Source organism: Pleurodeles waltl, chromosome 10, assembly GCF_031143425.1.
Source record: "Pleurodeles waltl isolate 20211129_DDA chromosome 10, aPleWal1.hap1.20221129, whole genome shotgun sequence".
NCBI classification, from domain to species: Eukaryota; Metazoa; Chordata; class Amphibia; order Caudata; family Salamandridae; genus Pleurodeles; species Pleurodeles waltl.
The window spans coordinates 374,535,974-374,556,346 of NC_090449.1; positions in this window are offsets into that span (position 1 = coordinate 374,535,974).

The following is a 20,373-nucleotide window of genomic DNA, read 5'->3' on the forward strand; positions in this document are numbered from 1 at the left end:
GGAGGGTGGGAGTGCAATGTTTAGAGTGTGGAGTTCCATATGTAAGATACGTTTAGAATAGGTTAGGTAGAGGTAGTTGTTTTATAAGTATAGTTAGTTTGGGTTAGTTTAGCAAAGGGTAGGTTTTAGATAATATATAGGTTAATGGTTTTATAATAAATCCTGTTTATAATTGCATACATTTTGTGTAAGTTGCTTGAGTATCTGGGTCTTCTCATGAGTGCACTGGGCAAATTGGGAGAATGGCCTATGGAATCCATACTGTCTTGCTATCCCTGATTTACCATATGCTTCTCCTATTGATGAAGGAGCTGTCACATTGGCTGCAACATCACATCTACTGGTCCATGCATTTGCCATCCAGTGTACCCACCATTCACAATGTTTATGTATACTTTGTCTTGGACAGGTAAGGCTGGTACTTCAGCTATCATTGGTGGGCTCCTGCAGTTACAATGTTGCGAACTGTGACACATCTGACAACAGGCACAATTGGAACTGTATCTTGCAACACTGACAGGTGCCCATCACTGATAAGGTTATCTACTTCTGTACCACACAAATGATTTGTTCTAGTACTCCCAGTTGGCTATATTGCATGTGTCCATTTTTGTTTTTATACTCAGTGAATTGGTTGTATCAGACAACACCATCAAACACATTTCTCATTTTAGGATTCTTGTTGTGTAGATTTGTGTCCCCCATTCCTGCACTCGTGTACTGCTATTCTGTAATCATTGACATGGATTCACACAATACAATCATTTAGCTGGGTAGATAGATCACAGAAAACATAGACATGCTAAATGTATACAAGGTGTTTATTTACAGATGGAAGTATTAAAGTGAATTATTTACAATGTCCAGATCTGAGACCCCATTAGTAAAAGTCATAGATATGTGACACAATCAGAGTCCAAGACTGAGGGTCCAATGGCCTGGCACTGCCAGGTTGCCGCCAGCTGATGGGCTGGTGGTGCCGCTTGTCTTAATCCACCAGGCCAGCACTGCAATCAGCGCCGCAGTCAGATTATGATCCTGATTTCCCACCGGCCTTTGTATGGGGGTCTGACCACCATGCAAAGGCTGATAGTAATGGGGTGTGGGATTTCCCCTTGGTGCCCCTGTGCTGCCCATGCCCTTGGCATGGGCAGTGAAGGGGCCCCCATCGGCAACCCCTTTGTGCTTTCCACTGCCCAATTTACGGGCCGTGAAAAGCGCACCCCAACATTGGCACTGGCTATATTATGAGCAGGCGTCAATGTTGTGGTGACTTTCCCACAGAGCTGACAGGCAGAAACAAAGTTTCCACCCACCGTCCCAGCGGGAAACTCGTAATGCCTAGTGTGGAGGGAAGACACACTGGAGGTCTTTCCAACACAGGACTTTGCTGGGTGGCCTCCGCCGCCCACCAGTGTTGTAATGGGCATCATAATGTTCACAGACATACACCATGGGGGTCATTACAACCCTGGCGGATGGCGGAGAACCGGCGGTAAGACCGCCAACAGGCTGGCGGTCTTACCTTGGTGTATTATGACCATGGCGGTTACCGCCATGGTCATCCGCCGGTTCTCCGTCCCGGCGGCCAGGGTGGAGACGACCGCCGGGCTAGAGACCTGGGCTGTCAGTATACTGCCGGCAGTATTTGGACCCGGCTTACCACCGTGGATTTCCTGCGGTTTGAACCGCCATGAAATCCATGGCGGTAAGCACTATCAGTGCCAGGGAATTCCTTCCCTGGCACTGATAGGGGTCTCATCCACCCCCCACCCCGACTCCCTCCCCCACACCCCCCACCACCCCTGCCACCCCCCAAAGGTGGCAGGGCCCCCATCCCCACCCCGACCCCCAACATAACATTACTCACACACACCTGACATGCATGCAGGCACCACCAACACATACACGCACACACCCCGACATACATGCCTACATCCACACACACAGTCAGACACGCACACCCACATTCAAACATACAAGCACACATCCATACAGATATACCCACAGCCATACACGCACTCATTCCCATACACACAACACCCCCGCAAGTATACACACACTCACACACCCCCTCTACATACACACACGCACACCCCCATGCACGCACATAACACACAACACCCTCCCACCACACTCCCCTAACGGACGATCGACTTACCTGCTCCGTTGATCCTCCGGGAGGGGACGGGAGCCATGGGGGCAGCTCTGCCGACACCACACCACCAACAGAACACCGCCACGGCGAATCACAGGACGTGATTCGCTGGGCGGTGTTCTGTTGGCGTGGCGGTGGAGGTGGAGCAACCTCCACTTCCCCGCCACCCGCAAGTATGGCTGTTGGCGGCTCTCCGTCGGAATAACGACGGAGAGCAGCCAACAGTCATAATACGCCGAGCGGCAAACCACCTGCACAGGCGGTCTTCCGCACGGCGGTCGCTCGGCGGTCTTGCAAAAAGACCGCAGAGGTCGTAATGACCCCCCATGTGTTGTATTTGTTTTACTGTTTGCCCATTCCTATGTGGGTAATATTGTTGTGTCTTAGTTGTTGTGGGTTCACCCTGTATGTGTTGTGTTCCACTGGTTGCAGGCTTTAGGGCAGATTTTCTCTTGTGGTACGGTCCAGGTCAGCACCAATATGTATAGCTCAACACTGCACCAGGTTAGTTATGCAGGGAAGTGCCATGTTTACTGGGATACGCGACAGCCCTGCAATTCCCCCTGCAGCTGCACAGATTTGTTCTCCCTGCACTTAGACAGGCATTGTTGCAGTGTGATGAAGGAATGGGTGCCTTGAGGGGATGAATTGTTTATGTGCAGGGTGGTGTCCCTTCCTGCACATGTACAAGTCATGTTAGCTAAGGTGGCATATCAATGTGTGCTGCAAGATGAAGAACCCATGTGTAAACGCTATGCAACAAGGAGGTAGGGGAGCATTTTTGCGAGGTACACCACCCTGACACCACTCATTGGTATTGACTTCCGTCCTGAGTTCAGAAGTCTAAGTCGTGTAGGTACAGGAGCTTTGACAATATGCAAGGGGTGTTGTGACAGCACAGCTACAGGCCCAGTAATTACACTTTCTTTCCAGCCAATGTGCTGCATATTTACATGGTGGAGTACAGCCCTGATGATTGGCGTATGTCCACGTTGTGTACATGTTGGAGTGCATAGCACAACCAAGGCCTGTGTACATGTGTTGCTTGTGTGGGGATGGGGATCTTGATTCTGGGCCAACGTGTCGCCATGCAATCCTTTAGCATGCATTGAGTGTGTCCTATGTACCTCCCCCTTCCGGCATTTCTAAGATTCCAGTTATTTACCCCATGCAACTTATCCTGCATTTGTGGTGGTGGATGGAAGTTTGCACTGTTCTGACTTTGGATTCCCTTGACCAGCGTTTCTTCGATGACAACTGCGACCATCTCCTCCAGCTCATCCAGGTCCTCCTGTGGTGCAGGACTTCCACCACCAATCTGCAGTGCTGCCTTTCTTTTCCTCACCAATTTCTCCTTAGTTCTGCACTTGCAATCATTCCAGCACTTCTTGCACTCAGTGACAGATCTGGCAACTTGGAGATGACGAAGAGCTGGTGTTGGTGCTCCGTCACCTCTCTGACAAGGATGTTGTGCTCCTCCTAACTAAAGCGACACTTGCGCTTTTTCGTCTCCTTCTCCAGGGACTTCTGTGGATCCTCTTGGTTGGTGATTGGGGTCGCCCTGCGGTCTCTCCTTGCCTGATGATTTCATCATCTCTTGCAATTGCACTCTTTCCTGCTTGTGCATTTAAATTTGATGCTAATGGAGGGTAAAAACAGCGCTGACCCTTTTGCAAATCATTTACTTGCTGCAAAACGGTCTTGCACCACTTTTGCAGCATTAATGTAATTTTCCTTACAACAGGGAGCAATGGTTACTGTTATTTTTTTTTTTTACACTCACCATTCCTTAACACCATTGTGCATCATACCTTAAATATGTTTTGCCTCACATCTTTCAAAAGCTTGCCTGGGCTGTAGCCTTTTGGCTAACTGGGTAGTAAAGAGAAAAGAGTGCAGCCTAATTTGTTTTAATCCCAGATGTACCTTGTTATGTGACAGACACATTTTTTAGGCAAAGGAAGAAATAAACTCCTCTTTAAAAATAATTGAGGTCACCGAGTGATAACAGGACACACTTTTAAGCTTAGGCTTACAGCAAAGGTTTCTCACACACTACGCTCCTTGGAGCTGAGACATCAAGAGGTAAATATGTTGCATTGCAGGAAATAAATTGCGTATTTTTTATTCGAACGGCTAAAGAAATGCGTAGGGCATTAGAAATTGTGTCTGAGTAGTCTAGGCTGACAGATGTATTATAGGAATATATATCCTACTGTGCACGAGAACTAAAATAATTACATCTCACTACAGAGAGACACAGTGAGAGCCTGAGAAGCATGTTCACTTCCAGCACAGTGAATGGCAAATTATTTTCAGATAATGCAATTAGAGCTCCGAGAATGAAAGATAACTCTGTTCGAGGAGGCTTTGAAAGAACAGCTCAGATTTCCTGTCTGGAAGTTCACTAATTAATAAATTGATTAATATATTCGCGATAACAGCTTTATAGGTTGATGTTGGCCCATCAGATCTTAATTTGTCAGTTACTCTCGAACAGTTTTCTAATTGTAAGCCGTTTAAAATGTATAATTATGGATGTTCTAGTCAGAAATTAGAAGACTTTTATTAAACATTTACTTTTGCTTCGTGCTTCTTCGTAAGAACATTGATCTTAATAAGGGAACGTTGGATTGCTGATGCTAATTAAATTCAGAGAAGAGAAGATAACAATAACCTAAACTATAAATGAACACCTCGGAATTTAAAATATATAGATTTTAAAAAATCCTGATTGTGCTTAACCTTGCTTCCTGTACTTATAAATGTTTTTTAATGAACAAAAAAGTGCAGAGAGAGGAACTCATAACCATAACATCAAATATGAAGTGGTTCGGTGTGCTGGTCAAATCCACGTTACTGATTAGAGATCAGGGGAAAAGTGCCTGAGTTCTCTTCCAGTGAAGGGTATGCAATTACAAGCATTGTCAAAGCCAACAGACCTAACTTTTTAAAAATGAAAGCTTTTTAACTGAAAGTGCTTTTTCTTGCGTTTGTTTTTTCAGTGAATTTCTAGGGACGTTTAAAACTAAAGTAATACTTTATTACGATATGTAACTATACGAAACCCTGCGAAACCCTGTCAACTAAGTGGGGGATGAGAAAAATAGGGGAGAGGGGTAATGTGTTTTCCCCTTTAATTTTCCCATAGGAAAAACACAGCAAACACAGAGAAGATAATGTTAAATAATATATTCCAGGCCTTGTCATAATACACAGTGGCTCAGCTATAGTTAAAACCTACTTAGCACAGGAGTACATTTTTTGATCTGCAAATAACTTTGGTTCCTTTTTATGAACCTGCATAATACATTCCATCAAAAAACTTCTTCCACCTCAGCTCCCTCCTTAAATGTGTTGGTGGATCCATCAAGCTAATAAATAAATAAATAAAAAGTGGGTCCCAAAATGCAATTTCCCAATGCAATGTCCATAGGGATTTTTGAACAGTATTATATACCAAATGGCTCATTGTAACTACACCATATTTGTCAGGAAGCTAAATGTTTACCCATAAAGTGTGCTTTTTGAGATCTGGTGTGAATCTGATCAGTACTTTTTTTTAGAAATGAAGGTAAAAAAAATGTATGTATATCTAGACAGTTGGGACTCTCTCAAGCAAGCAACTTTAAATAATACAGCAATCCGATTAGCCTAGAGGGCCTTTTTTAAAGTTGGCCTTCTCGCTCCAGCTAGTCTGACAGGAGCTCGCACTCTGATTGGCCAGCCACAACATGAGGATAAATGTTCCTGTGTTCTGAAAAGGAAAAAAAAGGTATAATAAGGTAGGGGTTCCCTGATGCCACGCACCATGTAGGGGGATCGCAAAGGCATCCCTGCTGAACCAAATTAAAAATAAATTGGGTTGCCACAATACCACAAGACTCTCATAGGATGCAGGGGGGCTCCCCTGCTCCCGCAGGAATCCCATGGGAGAGTGGGTGCCCATGTGAGCCCATGGGATCAGCAAACCATTTAAATAAAGGAAGGAGTGAGTGTTTGTCGTAGGTTGCTGCCACACTGCAGTTGGCCCTTGGGCTAACACCCACCAAATGCAGCCAAAAACCCTGAGTGGGGGGTGGTTGCTGCATGCAGGGGTTATGCAGGAGGTCATGCAGAACACTAGGCCATGCATGGCTAAGATTGGCTGCCCACGGATGGTTGGGTGCAGTCTCCTGGCTGAAGGCCATGTCCTGCAGCCAAGCCCATGCAGTGTACTGCTGAAGGCCATGTGTGGAAGGGTTTGGCATAGTAACATATGGTAATAGTGTATTACTTTAAATAAAAAAAAAAACACTAGCAAGAAAAAAAAAGATTAAAGTAGTGTTATTGTTAGATATTGTAATAATATCTTGCTTTGCATTAAAAAAACCTCAGAAATTCACTGAAAAAAACAAAGTTTAAAGTGATGCTATAGTTCCTTGAAAATGTCAGTTTAAAAATAAAACGTTCAACTAAGAAACCAATGAAATTCACCAGTTACAGTTACTTCAAATAACTGTGACTCATGCCCTTGTCATGCACTGCTTATGACTTAATATATTACATCACTCACAATATGTTCTCTGACATCTTTGATAAAATTAATGATGACTTGTAAAAACACATTATTGATGATATCACTGTGCATGGCAGGGGCGTGTATTATACTTACTTAAAATAACTATAACTGGTGAATTTCAGTAGTTTTATAAGTTTAAGATTTTACATTTAAACTGACATTTTCACATAACTATAACATTACTTTACACACACACACACACACCCCTCCCCGTCACCTGTTCTACTGATTGTTTAGTGTATTGTTTAATTTTACAGGAAGTGCTTTCATTGCAATGCATGAGGTGCATTTGTTCAGCACGTGGCAAGGATTGAGTGCTGAACACAGAAGCAATATTAAAAACAAAGCGTCCTCCTCTAAAACTAGCTTCTGCTGCATTACTAGCAAATATTTACTGTGTAATATGAATTAAAAATGTTTTATAGTTTGTGCCATGGGTTATGTTTAAAGAAAATATTTTCTTTCGTTTGGAAAACTGCTACTTAAAAACCTTAAAAATAATTGTCTTAAAAAAATAACCGCTCACAAATATTTTTCAGAATATTGTTCTTGATGAACTGTATTATTACTTTGCTACGGCTTCTACTTCATTCTGGCATTTGGTTCATATGGTTTCTTTTCATTATTAAGTCAGCAGAAACAAATAAAACAAAAAAGCCAGCAGTATTAACAATTGCAATAAAGTTACTATGGTGTGCAGCTGTGCATATTCAGCAAAAAACTTGAGCCATGTATGCAAAGTTTACCATTAGATACCATACAGTACATTGATCACACTCCATTCACTTTCTTAATTGTGTGCTCCAATTTGTCATGACAGAACCAGAGGCTTTTCATTCCCTTTGAGGTCCCCATGCCCCATTAGCACTCTGAGGTGCCCACCCCATCTTTCAGATCTTGATGGTTATGTGCTCAAATCTCCTTCAGCATCTTGGCATCTTCCTTTCAGCTTTCCTATGAGCCTCCTTGAGGTAATTATGCTTCTTGACTCTTGTGAAACAAGCGGGCCTTGTGGTAATGAACATTATGGGGGTCATTACGACCTTGGCGGTCTTTTTGCTAGACCGCCGAGGGACCGTCGTGCGGAAGACCGCCTGTGCAGGCGGTTTGCCGCTCGGCGTATTATGACTGTTGGCTGCTCTCCATCGTTATTCTGTCGGAGAGCCGCCAACAGCCATACTTGCGGGCGGCGGGGAAATGGAGGTTGCTCCACCTCCACCGCCACGCCAACAGAACACCGCCCAGCGAATCACGTCCTGTGATTCGCTGTGGCGGTGTTCTGTTGGCGGTGTGGTGTCGGCAGAGCTGCCCCCATGGCTCCAGTCCCCTCCCGGAGGATCAACAGACCAGGTAAGTCGATCGTCCGTTAGGGGAGGGGGGCGGGGGGGTTGTTGTGTGTTATGTGCGTGCATGGGGGTGTGCGTGTGTGTATGTAGAGTGTGTGTGTGAGTGTGTGTGTGCTTGTGGGGGTGTTGTGTGTATGGGAATGAGTGCGTGTATGGCTGTGGGTATGTCTGTATGGATGTGTGCGTGTATGTTTGAATGTGGGTGTGCATGTCTGACTGTGTGTGTGGATGTAGGCATGTATGTCAGGGTGTGTGTGTTGGTGGTGCCTGCATGCGTGTCAGGTGTGTGTGAGTAATGTTATGTTGGGTGTCGGGTGGGAAGGGGGGCCCTGCCACCTTTGGGGGGTGGCAGGGGTGGTGGGGGGTGTGGGGGAGGGAGTCGGGGTGGGGGAGACCCCTATCAGTGCCAGGGAAGGAATTCCCTGGCACTGTTAGTGCTTACCGCCATGGATTTCATGGTGGTTCAAACCGCAGGAAATCCACGGCGGTAAGCTGGGTCCAAATACTGCCGGCGGTATACTGACGGCCGCTTGGCTGGAGACCCAGGTCTCCAGCCCGGCGGTCGTCTTGGCCCTGGCGGCCGGGACGGAGAACCGGCTGATGACCATGGCGGTAACCGCCATGGTCATTATACACCAAGGTAAGACCGCCAGCCTGTTGGCGGTCTTACCTCCGGTTCTCCGCCATCCGGCAGGGTTGTAATGACCCCCTATGTGCTCCTGAAATGGAACACATACGTTTGAGTGCAGTGTGGATATGGTTCACTGTGCCTCATGCTATTTTACTTCCCTATAATTATTCCATACTACCTCATCCACTGGCCAAATGTTAGTCTGATCCTGGTGGCTCAGTAACATTTGCAGCTGGGTTATGGGGAGTCTCTTGCATGACACTCCAGGGTTCAGGGTCAACAGGTCTGTATGTATGTGGAGGTGCCACTGCGCTGGAGCTTCCAAGCAGCTCATCACCTATGGTAAAGTCAGTTCAGTTGTGGCGGATCCAGTGATCACTGCACACCACTGGTTATTTCCTGCCACTATTTCTACAAGCTACAAGAGTTTAGCAAGTTGAAAATGAGCATATCACATGGTTTCCTGCTGGGATTGTATGAATAATGAGAGTGAACGGTGGCTCTGTGGGCTGACCCAAAATGTGAATGATATGCCAATAAACCAATATCTGAGTGACACTGACCCAAAGGTTCTTGAAAAATACTGTCAAGAAGAAATCTGCATGTTTTCCCGTTCACATAGCTACACATTTCTTGGCCAATAACATCTTGAGCCTCCGCAAAAAAAGATGACGCCCAAAGGGCCTGATCAAGTCCCTTGTCAGCAGTGCTTTTCATCCTGGGACTCATAAGCCTATGTTGATGATAAGAAAAGTGAAATTGCAAGTCTCAAACTGCAAAGTGCTGCTCGTCAAAAGCTGTATACTGAATTTCATATCAATGCATCAATGTATTCTAGGTGTACTCATCGAGATGTGCAGCACGCTCCCCAAATGATCATCTTAAAATACGCAAGAGAGCACAGTGTTTCATTGTAGCCACTGTACTCAGATTTGCAACACAATACAAGTAAACGTCATTTTAGAATATTTGTTCTATGAGATATTTTTTTGATCATGTGTGTATTTAGATTTGAAGGGTTGCATCCAACTAAGAAATACCTCAGAGTGTTTTGTATGGTGGAAAAAACAAGGGAGAGGAGCAAGGGAAGGGTGAAAGGAATGTTTTCATATTGAAGTAAGTTATATTAGGGCAGTGGGCAATACAGTCTTCCAGGTGAGCCAATCAGATTCTTTTACATCCTGGTGACGGTCCTGCCAGCCTTTCAGGTCAGTGAAGGGTATGGCTCTTTCTGATCACAAGAAGGCTAGGGTCACTACCTCACGAGTGGTGGGATTTTTAGCCTATTTAGAGATCCCCGCCTGCCTGGTAGAGATATTTCAACCTTCACAGCAATCACCAGTGCTCTGATTTCAGTGAATATCCTAAATTTAGGTGAGTGGGAGACATGTTTGTTCTACAGCTCTGCAAAGCTCTTTTATTTTCTCAAAACAAGCCTCCGAAGGGAAGTTTGTTGTTGAAAATAAATAAAAACCGGTGGCCCTGAAACACAATGAATGTTCTCCCTGCAAATGTAGGTCCACTGAGCAATGTCCGTTCCCAGGACATTAACACGTGTTTTTTCAATGAAGACACTCATATTTCAATGCATGTATTTATGTTTGATCTTATGACAAGCAGGCAAAACAAACATTAAAACATTAGATATTTCTGCCATGTTTTTCAGTACTTTCAAAACTTTTAAAACCTTTCACACCTTTCACACACATTATTTAGAAAAGGCATTGATTACTTGTTACAATTTTCTCACATTCAATCGCAAATCGAAGCGTGGTCTTCATGCACACAAGAACATTGCATCCACAATTCTTAGATAAAAACATCTTAACAATAAATTTAAAACCTCAAGCAATGGACATTTTCAAGATGACACAATATAATTATTCTCTAGTCTCAATCATTTAAGGAAAACAAGCAGAGAACCATTGAGGATCGATTAAAGTACAATGGTGCTGCAACGAGATATGCAAAACACCGAAAAGGGTGCTTTATAACAGTTAAAGGACTAAGCAAAGTCTAAGGGCTGTTTACTGCGTCATTTATACAAAGGCCAGTGTTTCCCAAACAACATATTGCTGTTCCTGCTCCACTCAAAGTCCTCTGAGAAAAATAAGCGAGGTACCACTAGAGTTCAATTAAACTACAATAGCACCACCTGGAGTGTGCAGACCAACAAATAGAGTATTTTAAGAGACTGGGACAGCTCTTTTGAAAGTCAAGAAAAATAACGGTGCTGAACAGACTACGAGCTGATTGTTGTTTTCCTTAATAGGTGCTCTGACAATTGCCCCATAATCACAATCAGTCATGATGAATAAGAGACAAAAAGTGAGTGATATATATGTAACTTGCACCAATGAGAATTTGGGAGCAGTTCGGAACAGAATTAAAGCACAATTGTCAGACAAGAGTGGCACAGCACTGAAAAAGCCAGGAAGTCAGTTGAGAAGAGTTGGTCTTGCCCCTTTCTGCATGGTCATCCCCAACACTTTTGCTTTCACCCTACTGATTTCTGAACCCATTTTTGTTGACTTCTAGGACTCCCTGCTTTTGCAAGGGGGCACCTGCGTTATTGGTCCTGGGCTCAGCAGCCATCTAGGGATACCTACCAAACCTAGATCCCCCATTGTTTTCTATCCTGAATCCCCTGCAAACCTCAAATTTAGCTAAAAAAATCAAATGTTCCTTACATTTCTGTGTGGTATGACTGCACCAGCACAACTTTCCTACCACCCAGTGTTCCCCTTAGTTTCCCAATAAAAATGATACCTCACTTGTGTAGGTGGGCCAAGTGCCTGTGACAGGGAATGGCCAAAAAACATGTATAAATTACGGGGGAAGCAAAGCGGGTCCAAAAGTGTAATTTTTTTCATGCGTTTGGAGGCTGACTCTGCTTTGGCCACCCACACAGGAGGGGCACAATTTTTTTCGGTACAGATGGGCATTGCTGGGTGGTAGGCATTTTGCGGATTCGTGCAGATTCCAGAAGTTTCCATCAGAAAAACATATAGAAAATGCATGATTTCAGGCAAAGTTGGAGGTTTACAGATCACTGTGGGTAAGAAAATGGTGTGGGGTGCATGTGAAGAACACCACCCTGGACTTCCCCATTTGTTTAATTTTCATATGTGTCTTGGTCTGGTAGGTTTTTCCAGGTGGCAGCATACCCAAGTCCAAAAAGTGCAGCTGCTTAGTATTGCAAATAGGATGATATTGGGAGTTAGCCAAGGTCTCTTGGCACATATATGAAATCAAAACCCAAAAGAGTCAAATGACCACTTGCTTTCCATTGGGATGAGATGCTTTAGTCCACAGGGGGAGCTGAAAGACTGTTACCCTCTTCAGTTGGGGTGGGGTCAAAAATATACCCATGTTGTTGGGCAGCCCCCACCCCTCTATCTTTTTCTGAATTCCCTGGCATCTAGTGGGTTGTCTGCCCCCCCCCCCACCACATGGGGTGGATCCTGGGTAATTACCCCATATGCCTCCTGGGGGGCAAGAGGACTTTGTCCCCATTTATTTGGGGTGGGGCCTGGCCATACCCCCACCCATTTTTTTAAACAATTCTTCCCTTGGTATCTAGTGGGCTTTCTGCCACCCCCTCCCCCAAGGGGCAGATTGCAGTAATAATCCCCATCCGCCTCCCCTGTGGGGAATAAAAAGACTGTTTACATGGTTGGGGTGGGTGGGGGCAATGGCTAGCCCATTTTGTGCACCCCCACCACAAAGTTTGAATATAAAATAGTCTCTGGTGCCTAGAAGGCTTTCTGTCCCCTGGGGGGTGGAGGGGCAGATCAGGGGCTATTGCTCCCATATGCCCCAGGGGAGGCAGAAAAACTGTTTACATATTGTGATGATCCCCAAGCAGGGATCCACTAGGGGGTATCATTGGAAAGGGGAGAATTTCCCTCTCCCATCTGCCTTGGTGCTCAGGGGGCTGAGATTGTCATTTAAATGAAAGCAAAGAAACAGCCTCGAGATGGGGAAGCTCTCCCCATCTCTCAAGGCTGTTTCTTTGTAAAACAAAAATCCGTCTTTTACCAGCACCAGAGGGATTTAAAGTGACATGTGCATGGACGGCCAGGGGCCATCTGATGCACATGAGCACTGTTGCATTGGATGGCCTCCTGCTGTCCAACATAACGACGAGGTTAAGGGCATTCCCTGGAGTTTCTAGAATCTTTTTACCTTATACACCCAATACTGATCTTGCAGCCATTAGCCCAGCCATGCACTATTGGACAGTGCAAGACTCTGTCAACTAGATCAGGAGAAGGGTGGAATCAATGGAAGGATGGGAGGGGCATTACAATTCTTGACAGGGCTGCCGAAGCAAAGAAAATTTCAAACTGAAATATGCCAAATACATTTTAATGTATTGTTCCCGGAGCTGCCTGGACTCTAATTCACAGCTCTATCAGGAAGGCACTGTAGGAGAGTAATGGCTTGACTGTGAGGGTGAGATGGGGTGCCTACAAGGACAAATTGGGAGGTCGTGGGAGGCAAGGTTGCCTGTAAGGATGAAGCAGGAAGGGGTGGAGGGAGGGGACATGCAACAATGAACTGTGAGGAGGTAGGAGAGAGGATGCCTGCATGGATAAAGAGAGAGGGGGTAGGAGAGAGGGGACATGCAGGGACAAAGTGGGGGGTGGGAGGGAGTTGACATGCAAGGATGAAGCGAGGGAGGGGCATGCAAGGATGAAGCGGGAGGTGGTGGGAGGGATAGGGTAGGTATGAAGATCAGGAGGCAGAGCAGACGGATGGGGAATGCTAATTTAACATTTTAAAAAAGGTATCTCTGCAAGTGGGCAGCCAGTGGAAGGACACTGGCTGCAGGCTGGAAACTGTACTTCTTCCAAGCAACGAAGGCTGGAAGACCTGATTGGAAGACTGGAAGAACTGAAGACAAAGGGGAAGAAGGAGGCGCTGCCCAATTATAAGCAAGGGAAAGAGAGTGCCTTCAGAGCCAACCAATTATAAGCAAATGGAAGTAATGGAAGGACTCAAAGCCTGTTTTTCATTCTTTTTTTATTTACAAGATATTTTGCAAGCGCTGTGGAAGCAAAACCTAAAAAAAGAATATCCATAGCTGTGCAAAACATAAATACTAGACACTGAGGGGGCTGACCTTAAAATGCAGACCTAAAAAAATACAGCAAGAGTCACTTATACCAGTGCCTGGCTCATGACGAATCTAATGATACCCTGATCGTGCACATGCCAGTTTACTTTTCACTACGTTCTCTTCATTAAAGTTTTCTCAACAGAAATTTCAAAATCGATCAGCATCTAAAGATATTACTGCCACGTTCGGAAATCTAAGCATAAAAATAAGACTACCTAAGCACCCAGAATTAAGTTAAAAAACGGAACAAACAGACAAATACACAAGCTCACTGGCAAGATAATAGACTCCACTTTCAGAAAAGTAAGTTAATGCATGGATCTACAGTGTGGTGTTGCTCTCCTTATTACAAGCCAATCAAATAACCACCTACGGGAAAGAAACAAGATGTTCTCCTAAAAGGAAAAGTGGAATGCTAACCCATTCACTTTAACAATAAAGTGAAAGGGAGGGAAAGGTTCCAGAACTATCAAGCTGGCTAGATAAACACATACCGAATTTAGAGCATCTTCACTGATGGTACTGCTAGGAGTAGACATCATCTTGTTACACCTCTGAGCAGGAAAATCCAATGACATGAACACTCCTAAATAGAGTGGGTAAACGGTCACAATTACTGAGTAGCCCAGTGGCAGACAGGTTGTCGAATTCATAATTTCCACTTGTGGAGCTAATTGGAGGTTCACCAATGGAAACCCAGCAGTTTTTCTATCTATACTTCAGGTGGGGGAATGAGGTGTTCGGCAGGGCAGGGGCACAACAGATTAGTGATGGAGCTTTTGCTTTGCCTAACTCTAACTAACCCCCTGAATGTTGCAGTTTTGCTTTCCACATGGATGTGCCTTGGATTAAGTGAGTTCAAGACACATACAAAAGGGTGTAGTGAGAATGGACTTGTATATCCCAGAGAGGGCGATGGCTCTGTGGACTAATGCAAATTGTGTGCATAGATTGAGCAAAAGAGGTGAACTTTCTTGCCCATTCTACCTTTTAGGACACCTTTCTCATGCATACCTTTTTATACCTAGCTCCCAAAATGAGCAATAAAGTCACCTAAAATCTTGAACCCATCGGGTTCCCTGGATGAGCTGGTCTCGCCCTCTGCCACGTTTGCCGTGTGCCGAGGACGAGACCACCTCCACCTGCTATGGGCCCTCGGGGGAGTGCTAGCGCTCCCCCGAGGGCCCGGTACCCCCCCCTCCCTGGGCAGCGATGGAAGCGGAATCGCTTCCTCTTTCACCCCTACCCCTCTCCTGACCCCCGTGGCATATGATGACGTCAGCGCACAATCGCACGCTGACCTAATCAGAGGCCACCCCTTCCATGCTGGAAGCTCAAAAAAAGAGGGTGGGGTATGTCCATACCCCCACTAAATATATAAATGGGGCCAAAGTTGTTCTGCCCACTGGTGTGCAGATGGGGCAATTACCCTCGGTCCACTACCCAGAGGTGCAGAAAGCCTACTAGATGACAGGGAATTTTAAAAAAATAGTGGGTTGGTGGCTACCAACCAGTATGGGCATGGTTATGCCCCTACCCCATCTATCCTTCACCTTTTGAGTTTTGGTTTTACATTTGGGCCATGAGAGCTTGTCTAACTCTCAAAATTGTCCCAATTGGAATGGTGAGGGCTTCACTTTTTGGACTTTGGGACACTGCCATGTAGAAAAATCCAAAAGACCTAGACACATCTGAAAACTAAGGCCCATAATTATACTTTTTGACGCAAAACTGCGCCAATGCAGTTTTGCGTAAAAAAAATTAGCGCCGGCTAACGCCATTCTGAAGCACCATGCGGGCGCCGTATTTATTGAATGACGTTAGCCGGCGTTAGCCGCCGGCGCTGTCTGGTGTGCGTTAAAAAAAACGACGTACACCAGGCAGCACCGGCATAGGGGGAAAATGGCGTATGGGCGTCCAGAAATGGTGCAAGTCAGGCTGAGGCAAAAAAATCGCCACAACCCGATTTGCGCCATTTTTTTACGACGCCCATCCCCCATAGTCATGCCCCCTTGCCCAATGGCCATGCCCAAGGGACTTCTGTCCCCTGGGCATGGTCATTGGGCATAGTGGCATGTAGGGGGGCACAAATCAGGCCCCCCTATGCCACAAAAAATAAAAATAAAATTACTTACCTGGACTTACCTTAATGTCCCTGGGGTGGGTCCCTCCATCCTTGGGTGTCCTCCTGGGGTGGGCAAGGGTGGCAGGGGGTGTCCCTGGGGGCAGGGGAGGGCACCTCTGGGCTCATTCTGAGCCCACAGGTCCCTTAACGCCTGCCCTGACCCAGGCGCTAAAATCTGGCGCAAATGCGGGTTTTTTAGTCCCGCCCACTCCCGGGCGTCATTTTTGCCCGGGAGTATAAATACGACGCAATAGCATCGGAGTAATTTTTTAAGACGGGAACGCCTACCTTGCATATCATTAACGCAAGGAAGGTGTTCACTCAAAAAAATGACGCTAACTCCATGAACTTTGGCGCTAGACGCATCTAACGCCAAAGTTTAAATATGGAGTTAGTTTTGCGTCGAATTTGCGTTGAAAAAACCGACGCAAATTCGGCGCAAACGGAGTATAAATATGCCCCTAAATGTCTGGGTGAGTCCAGTGTGGTGTGCTTCACATGCTCCCTGCACCATTTTCTTACCCACAATGCCCTTGAAACATACAACTTTGCTGGAAATCACACCTTTTCCCCACATTTTTGTGATGGAAACTTTCAGAATCTCAGGAATCAACACATTCCTACCACCTAGCATTGTCACATCTATACAAAGACAAATTCTGCCCCACTTGTCAGCCTAAAAATGTTTTTTTTCCAAACTGCCCTTTTTGACCCGCTTTGGTTCCCACTCAATTCCGATTTGTTTTTGGCTCTTCCCTGTCACAGGCACTTGGCCCACCTACACAAATGAGGTATCATTTTTACCGGGAGACTGAGGGGAACATTTGGTGGTATGAAATTTGTCCCGTGTGGTGATCCCACAGAGAAATGTGGAAAAAATGTGCTAAATTTGAGGTTTGCTGAGAATTTTGGGTAAGAAAACATGGGGGATCCATACAAGTCACACCCACCTGGACTCCCTCGGATGTCTAATTTTCAGAAATGTTTGGGTTTGGGTGGTTTCCCTATATGGCTGCTGAGCCCAGGACCAAAAACGAAGGTGCCCCACCCCCGAAAGACAGGTAGTTTTGTATTTGATAATTTTGATGATGTCCACATAGATTTTTGGGGCATTTCCTGTCACAGGAACTAGGCCTACCCACACACGTGAGGTACCATTTGTATCAGAAGACTTGGGGGAATGCTGGGTGGTAGGAAATTTGTGGCTCCTCTCAGATTCCAGAACTTTCTGTCACCAAAATGTGAGGAAAAGGTGTTTTTTGAGGTTGCAAAGTATTCTGGGTAACATAACCTGGTGAGAGCCCCACAAGTCATCCCATCCTGGATTCTCATAGGTGTCTTTTTAAAAAAAATGCACAGCTTTCCTTAGGTGCCGGCTGAGCTAGAGACCAAAATCCACAGCTAGGCACTTTGATAAAACACTTCAGATTTCAATGTAAAAATGTGATGTGTCCATGTTGCATTTCCTGTCACAGGCACTAGGCCTACCTACACAAGTGAGGTACCATTTTTATCGGGAGACTTGGGGGGAACAGAGAATAGAAGAACAAGTGTTATTGTCCCTTGTCTTTCTCTACATTTTTTCCTTCCAAATGTAGGACACTGTAAAAAAGACGTCTATTTGAGAAATGCACTGTAGTTCACATGCTAATATGTGGACCCAGGAATTCAGAAATGTGAAAATAACCACTGGATCTCAACACCTTATTTTGTGCCCATTTTGGAAATACAAAGGTTTTCTTGATACCTTTTTTTAACTCTTTATATTTAAGCAAAACAATTGTTGTATACCCGGAATAAAATGAAAACCCATTGTAAGGTGCAGCTCATTTATTGGCTCTGGGTACCAAGGGTTCTTGATGAACCTACAAGCCCTATATATCCCCACAACCAGAAGAGCCTTGCTGACGTAACGGTATATCGCTTTTTAAAATCCGACATCGCAGGGAAAAGTTACAGAGTAAAACTTGGAGAAAAATGGCTGTTTTTTTTCCAAAATTTCATTTTATTTTTTTATTTTAGCTGTTATTTTCTGTATGAAAACCTTGTAGGATCTACACAAATGATCCCTTGCTGAATTCAGAATTTTGTCTACTTTTCAGAAATGTTTAGCTGTCCAGGATCCAGCACTGGTTTTACACCCATTTCTTTCACTAACTGGAAGGAGGCTAAAAGCACAACAAATAGTAAAAATGGGGTATGTCCCAGTAAAATGCCAAAATTAGGTTGAAAAATGTGGTTTTCTGATTCAAGTCTACCTGTTCCTGAAATCAGAGAAGATGGTGATTTTAGCACCACAAACGCTTTGTTGATGCCATTTTCAGGGAAAAAACACAAGCTTTCTTCAGAAAGCCCTTATGTCCCATTTGTTTTTTTTACAAATGACATTTTTGATGTATTTGGCTAAATTGTTTGTCTCCTTCAGGGGAACCCACAAACTCTGGATGCTTCTGGAACCCATACGATGTTGGAAAAAAACAACGCAAGTTTGGCATCGATAGCTTATGTGGACACAAAGTTATGAGGGCCTAAACACGAACTGCCCCAAATAGCCAAAAAAAGGCTGGCACCTGAGGGGGAAAAGGTCTGGCAGCGAAGGGGTTAAAAGAGTCTTGGCGTGTTTTTTTCCAAGGACCCTACACTTAAATGTAAATCTTCTTTGCTCAACATCCTGTACTCATTTGTTAGGAAGTATCAAATATGTTTGTAGAGGCTGTCAGATAAAGCACAGCATCTGATATGTAGATGGGCGGGTAGAGTTAGAGAAGGTATTACGGAATGTTAAATATTAATCACCTGATAAAAGAAAAGTGGCACTGCACCCAGTGAAGTGCCACTTTTCTTGTGCCCCTTAGAACCCCCTAATGCCACCATGTGTGCGCCATATCTAAGATACGGAGCACCATGGCAGTAGTTACAGGAACTAGCATCACATTTTTTAATGCTAGTTTGGGGATTTGCACGATTAGCATAAAAGGTTTTATGTTAATCCTGCAAACGCCATTGAGGCCCATTGAAAACAGTGGTGTGCATCCTTTTAACACCTGCTCTAAGCAGGCATTAAAAATGCCAAAGTAAATGATGTAAAGATATCTGTTAGATTTCTTTGTGCCATTTTTTCAGGCTCCCTAACGACCCCTTTGCATACATTATGGCTGGCACAGGCATAATGTAGCTGAAAGGGTTACAAAGTGGCACAATGCATGCACTGTGCCACTTTGTAAATTTTGCGCTGTGGTTTTGGCCTCGTTGAGCCACATTAGAGTAAAAAAAATAATAATGCTAAGGTGGCGCAGGAAGGCACCAGAAGCTCTTAAAAGTATTAAATTGTAATTAGACATAAAACACTTAGGCCCTCATTACAACATTGGCGGTAAAAGCCGCTTACCGCCGTGCAGTAGACTGCCAACACACCGCCGCGGTCGTGGAATTCCGCCACAGCTATTATGACCCACATTTCGGAATCCGCCAAAATTTAGACACCCACACAAGTCTGCCATACCAAAGTTCAGTGATAAACTGGTGAAAACAAAACCTCCACCGTCACGCCAACAGAAAAACGCCCACACTATCACAACACACAAATCCACGCGGCGGTCTTTCAAACGCGATATTCCATTGGCGGTACACACCGCCGTGCTCAAAATACACACACTTTTACAAAACACAGCCACATTGGACAATTCGAAATACACACACCTAATACACATACACACACCACTCCCACACACCCATTACAATATAAAACACACACCCACATCACCCACAAACCCCTACTACCAAAAATTCCGAAAGATGGCCAGAGAGAGATAGCACCAGCAAGAACAACAGCATGCACAGGCACACAACACCATCACCCACAGAACCTCCACACACCTCACACAACACCCCACTACATATCAACACACTTATCACCACACACTCCACCCCACACATCACCTACACCACCCCATTGCACAGCAAAGACACTCCAGGTTCTCGGAGGAGGAGCTCAGGGTCATGGTGGAGGAAATCATCCGGGTAGAGCCACAGCTATTCGGATCACAGGTGCAGAACACCTCAATTGCAAGGAAGATGGAGCTATGGCAAAGAATAGTGGACAGGTTCAACGCAGTGGGACAGCACCCAAGAAATTGTGAGGACATCAGGAAGAGGTGGAATGGCGTACGGGGAAGGTGCATTCCGTGGTCTCAAGACACCACCTAGCGGTTCAGCGGACTGGCAGCAGACCCCCACCTCCTCCCCCACAACTAACAACATGGGAGGAGCAGGTCTTGGCGATTCTGTATCCTGAGGGCCTCGCAGGAGTAGGTGGAGGAATGGACTCTAGTAAGACAAATCTTAACTATTACATCCCCCACCCTACCTGCATGCCATCACATACCCCCACCCTCACCCTCACCCGAGCACTCCAACTCCTCACATAT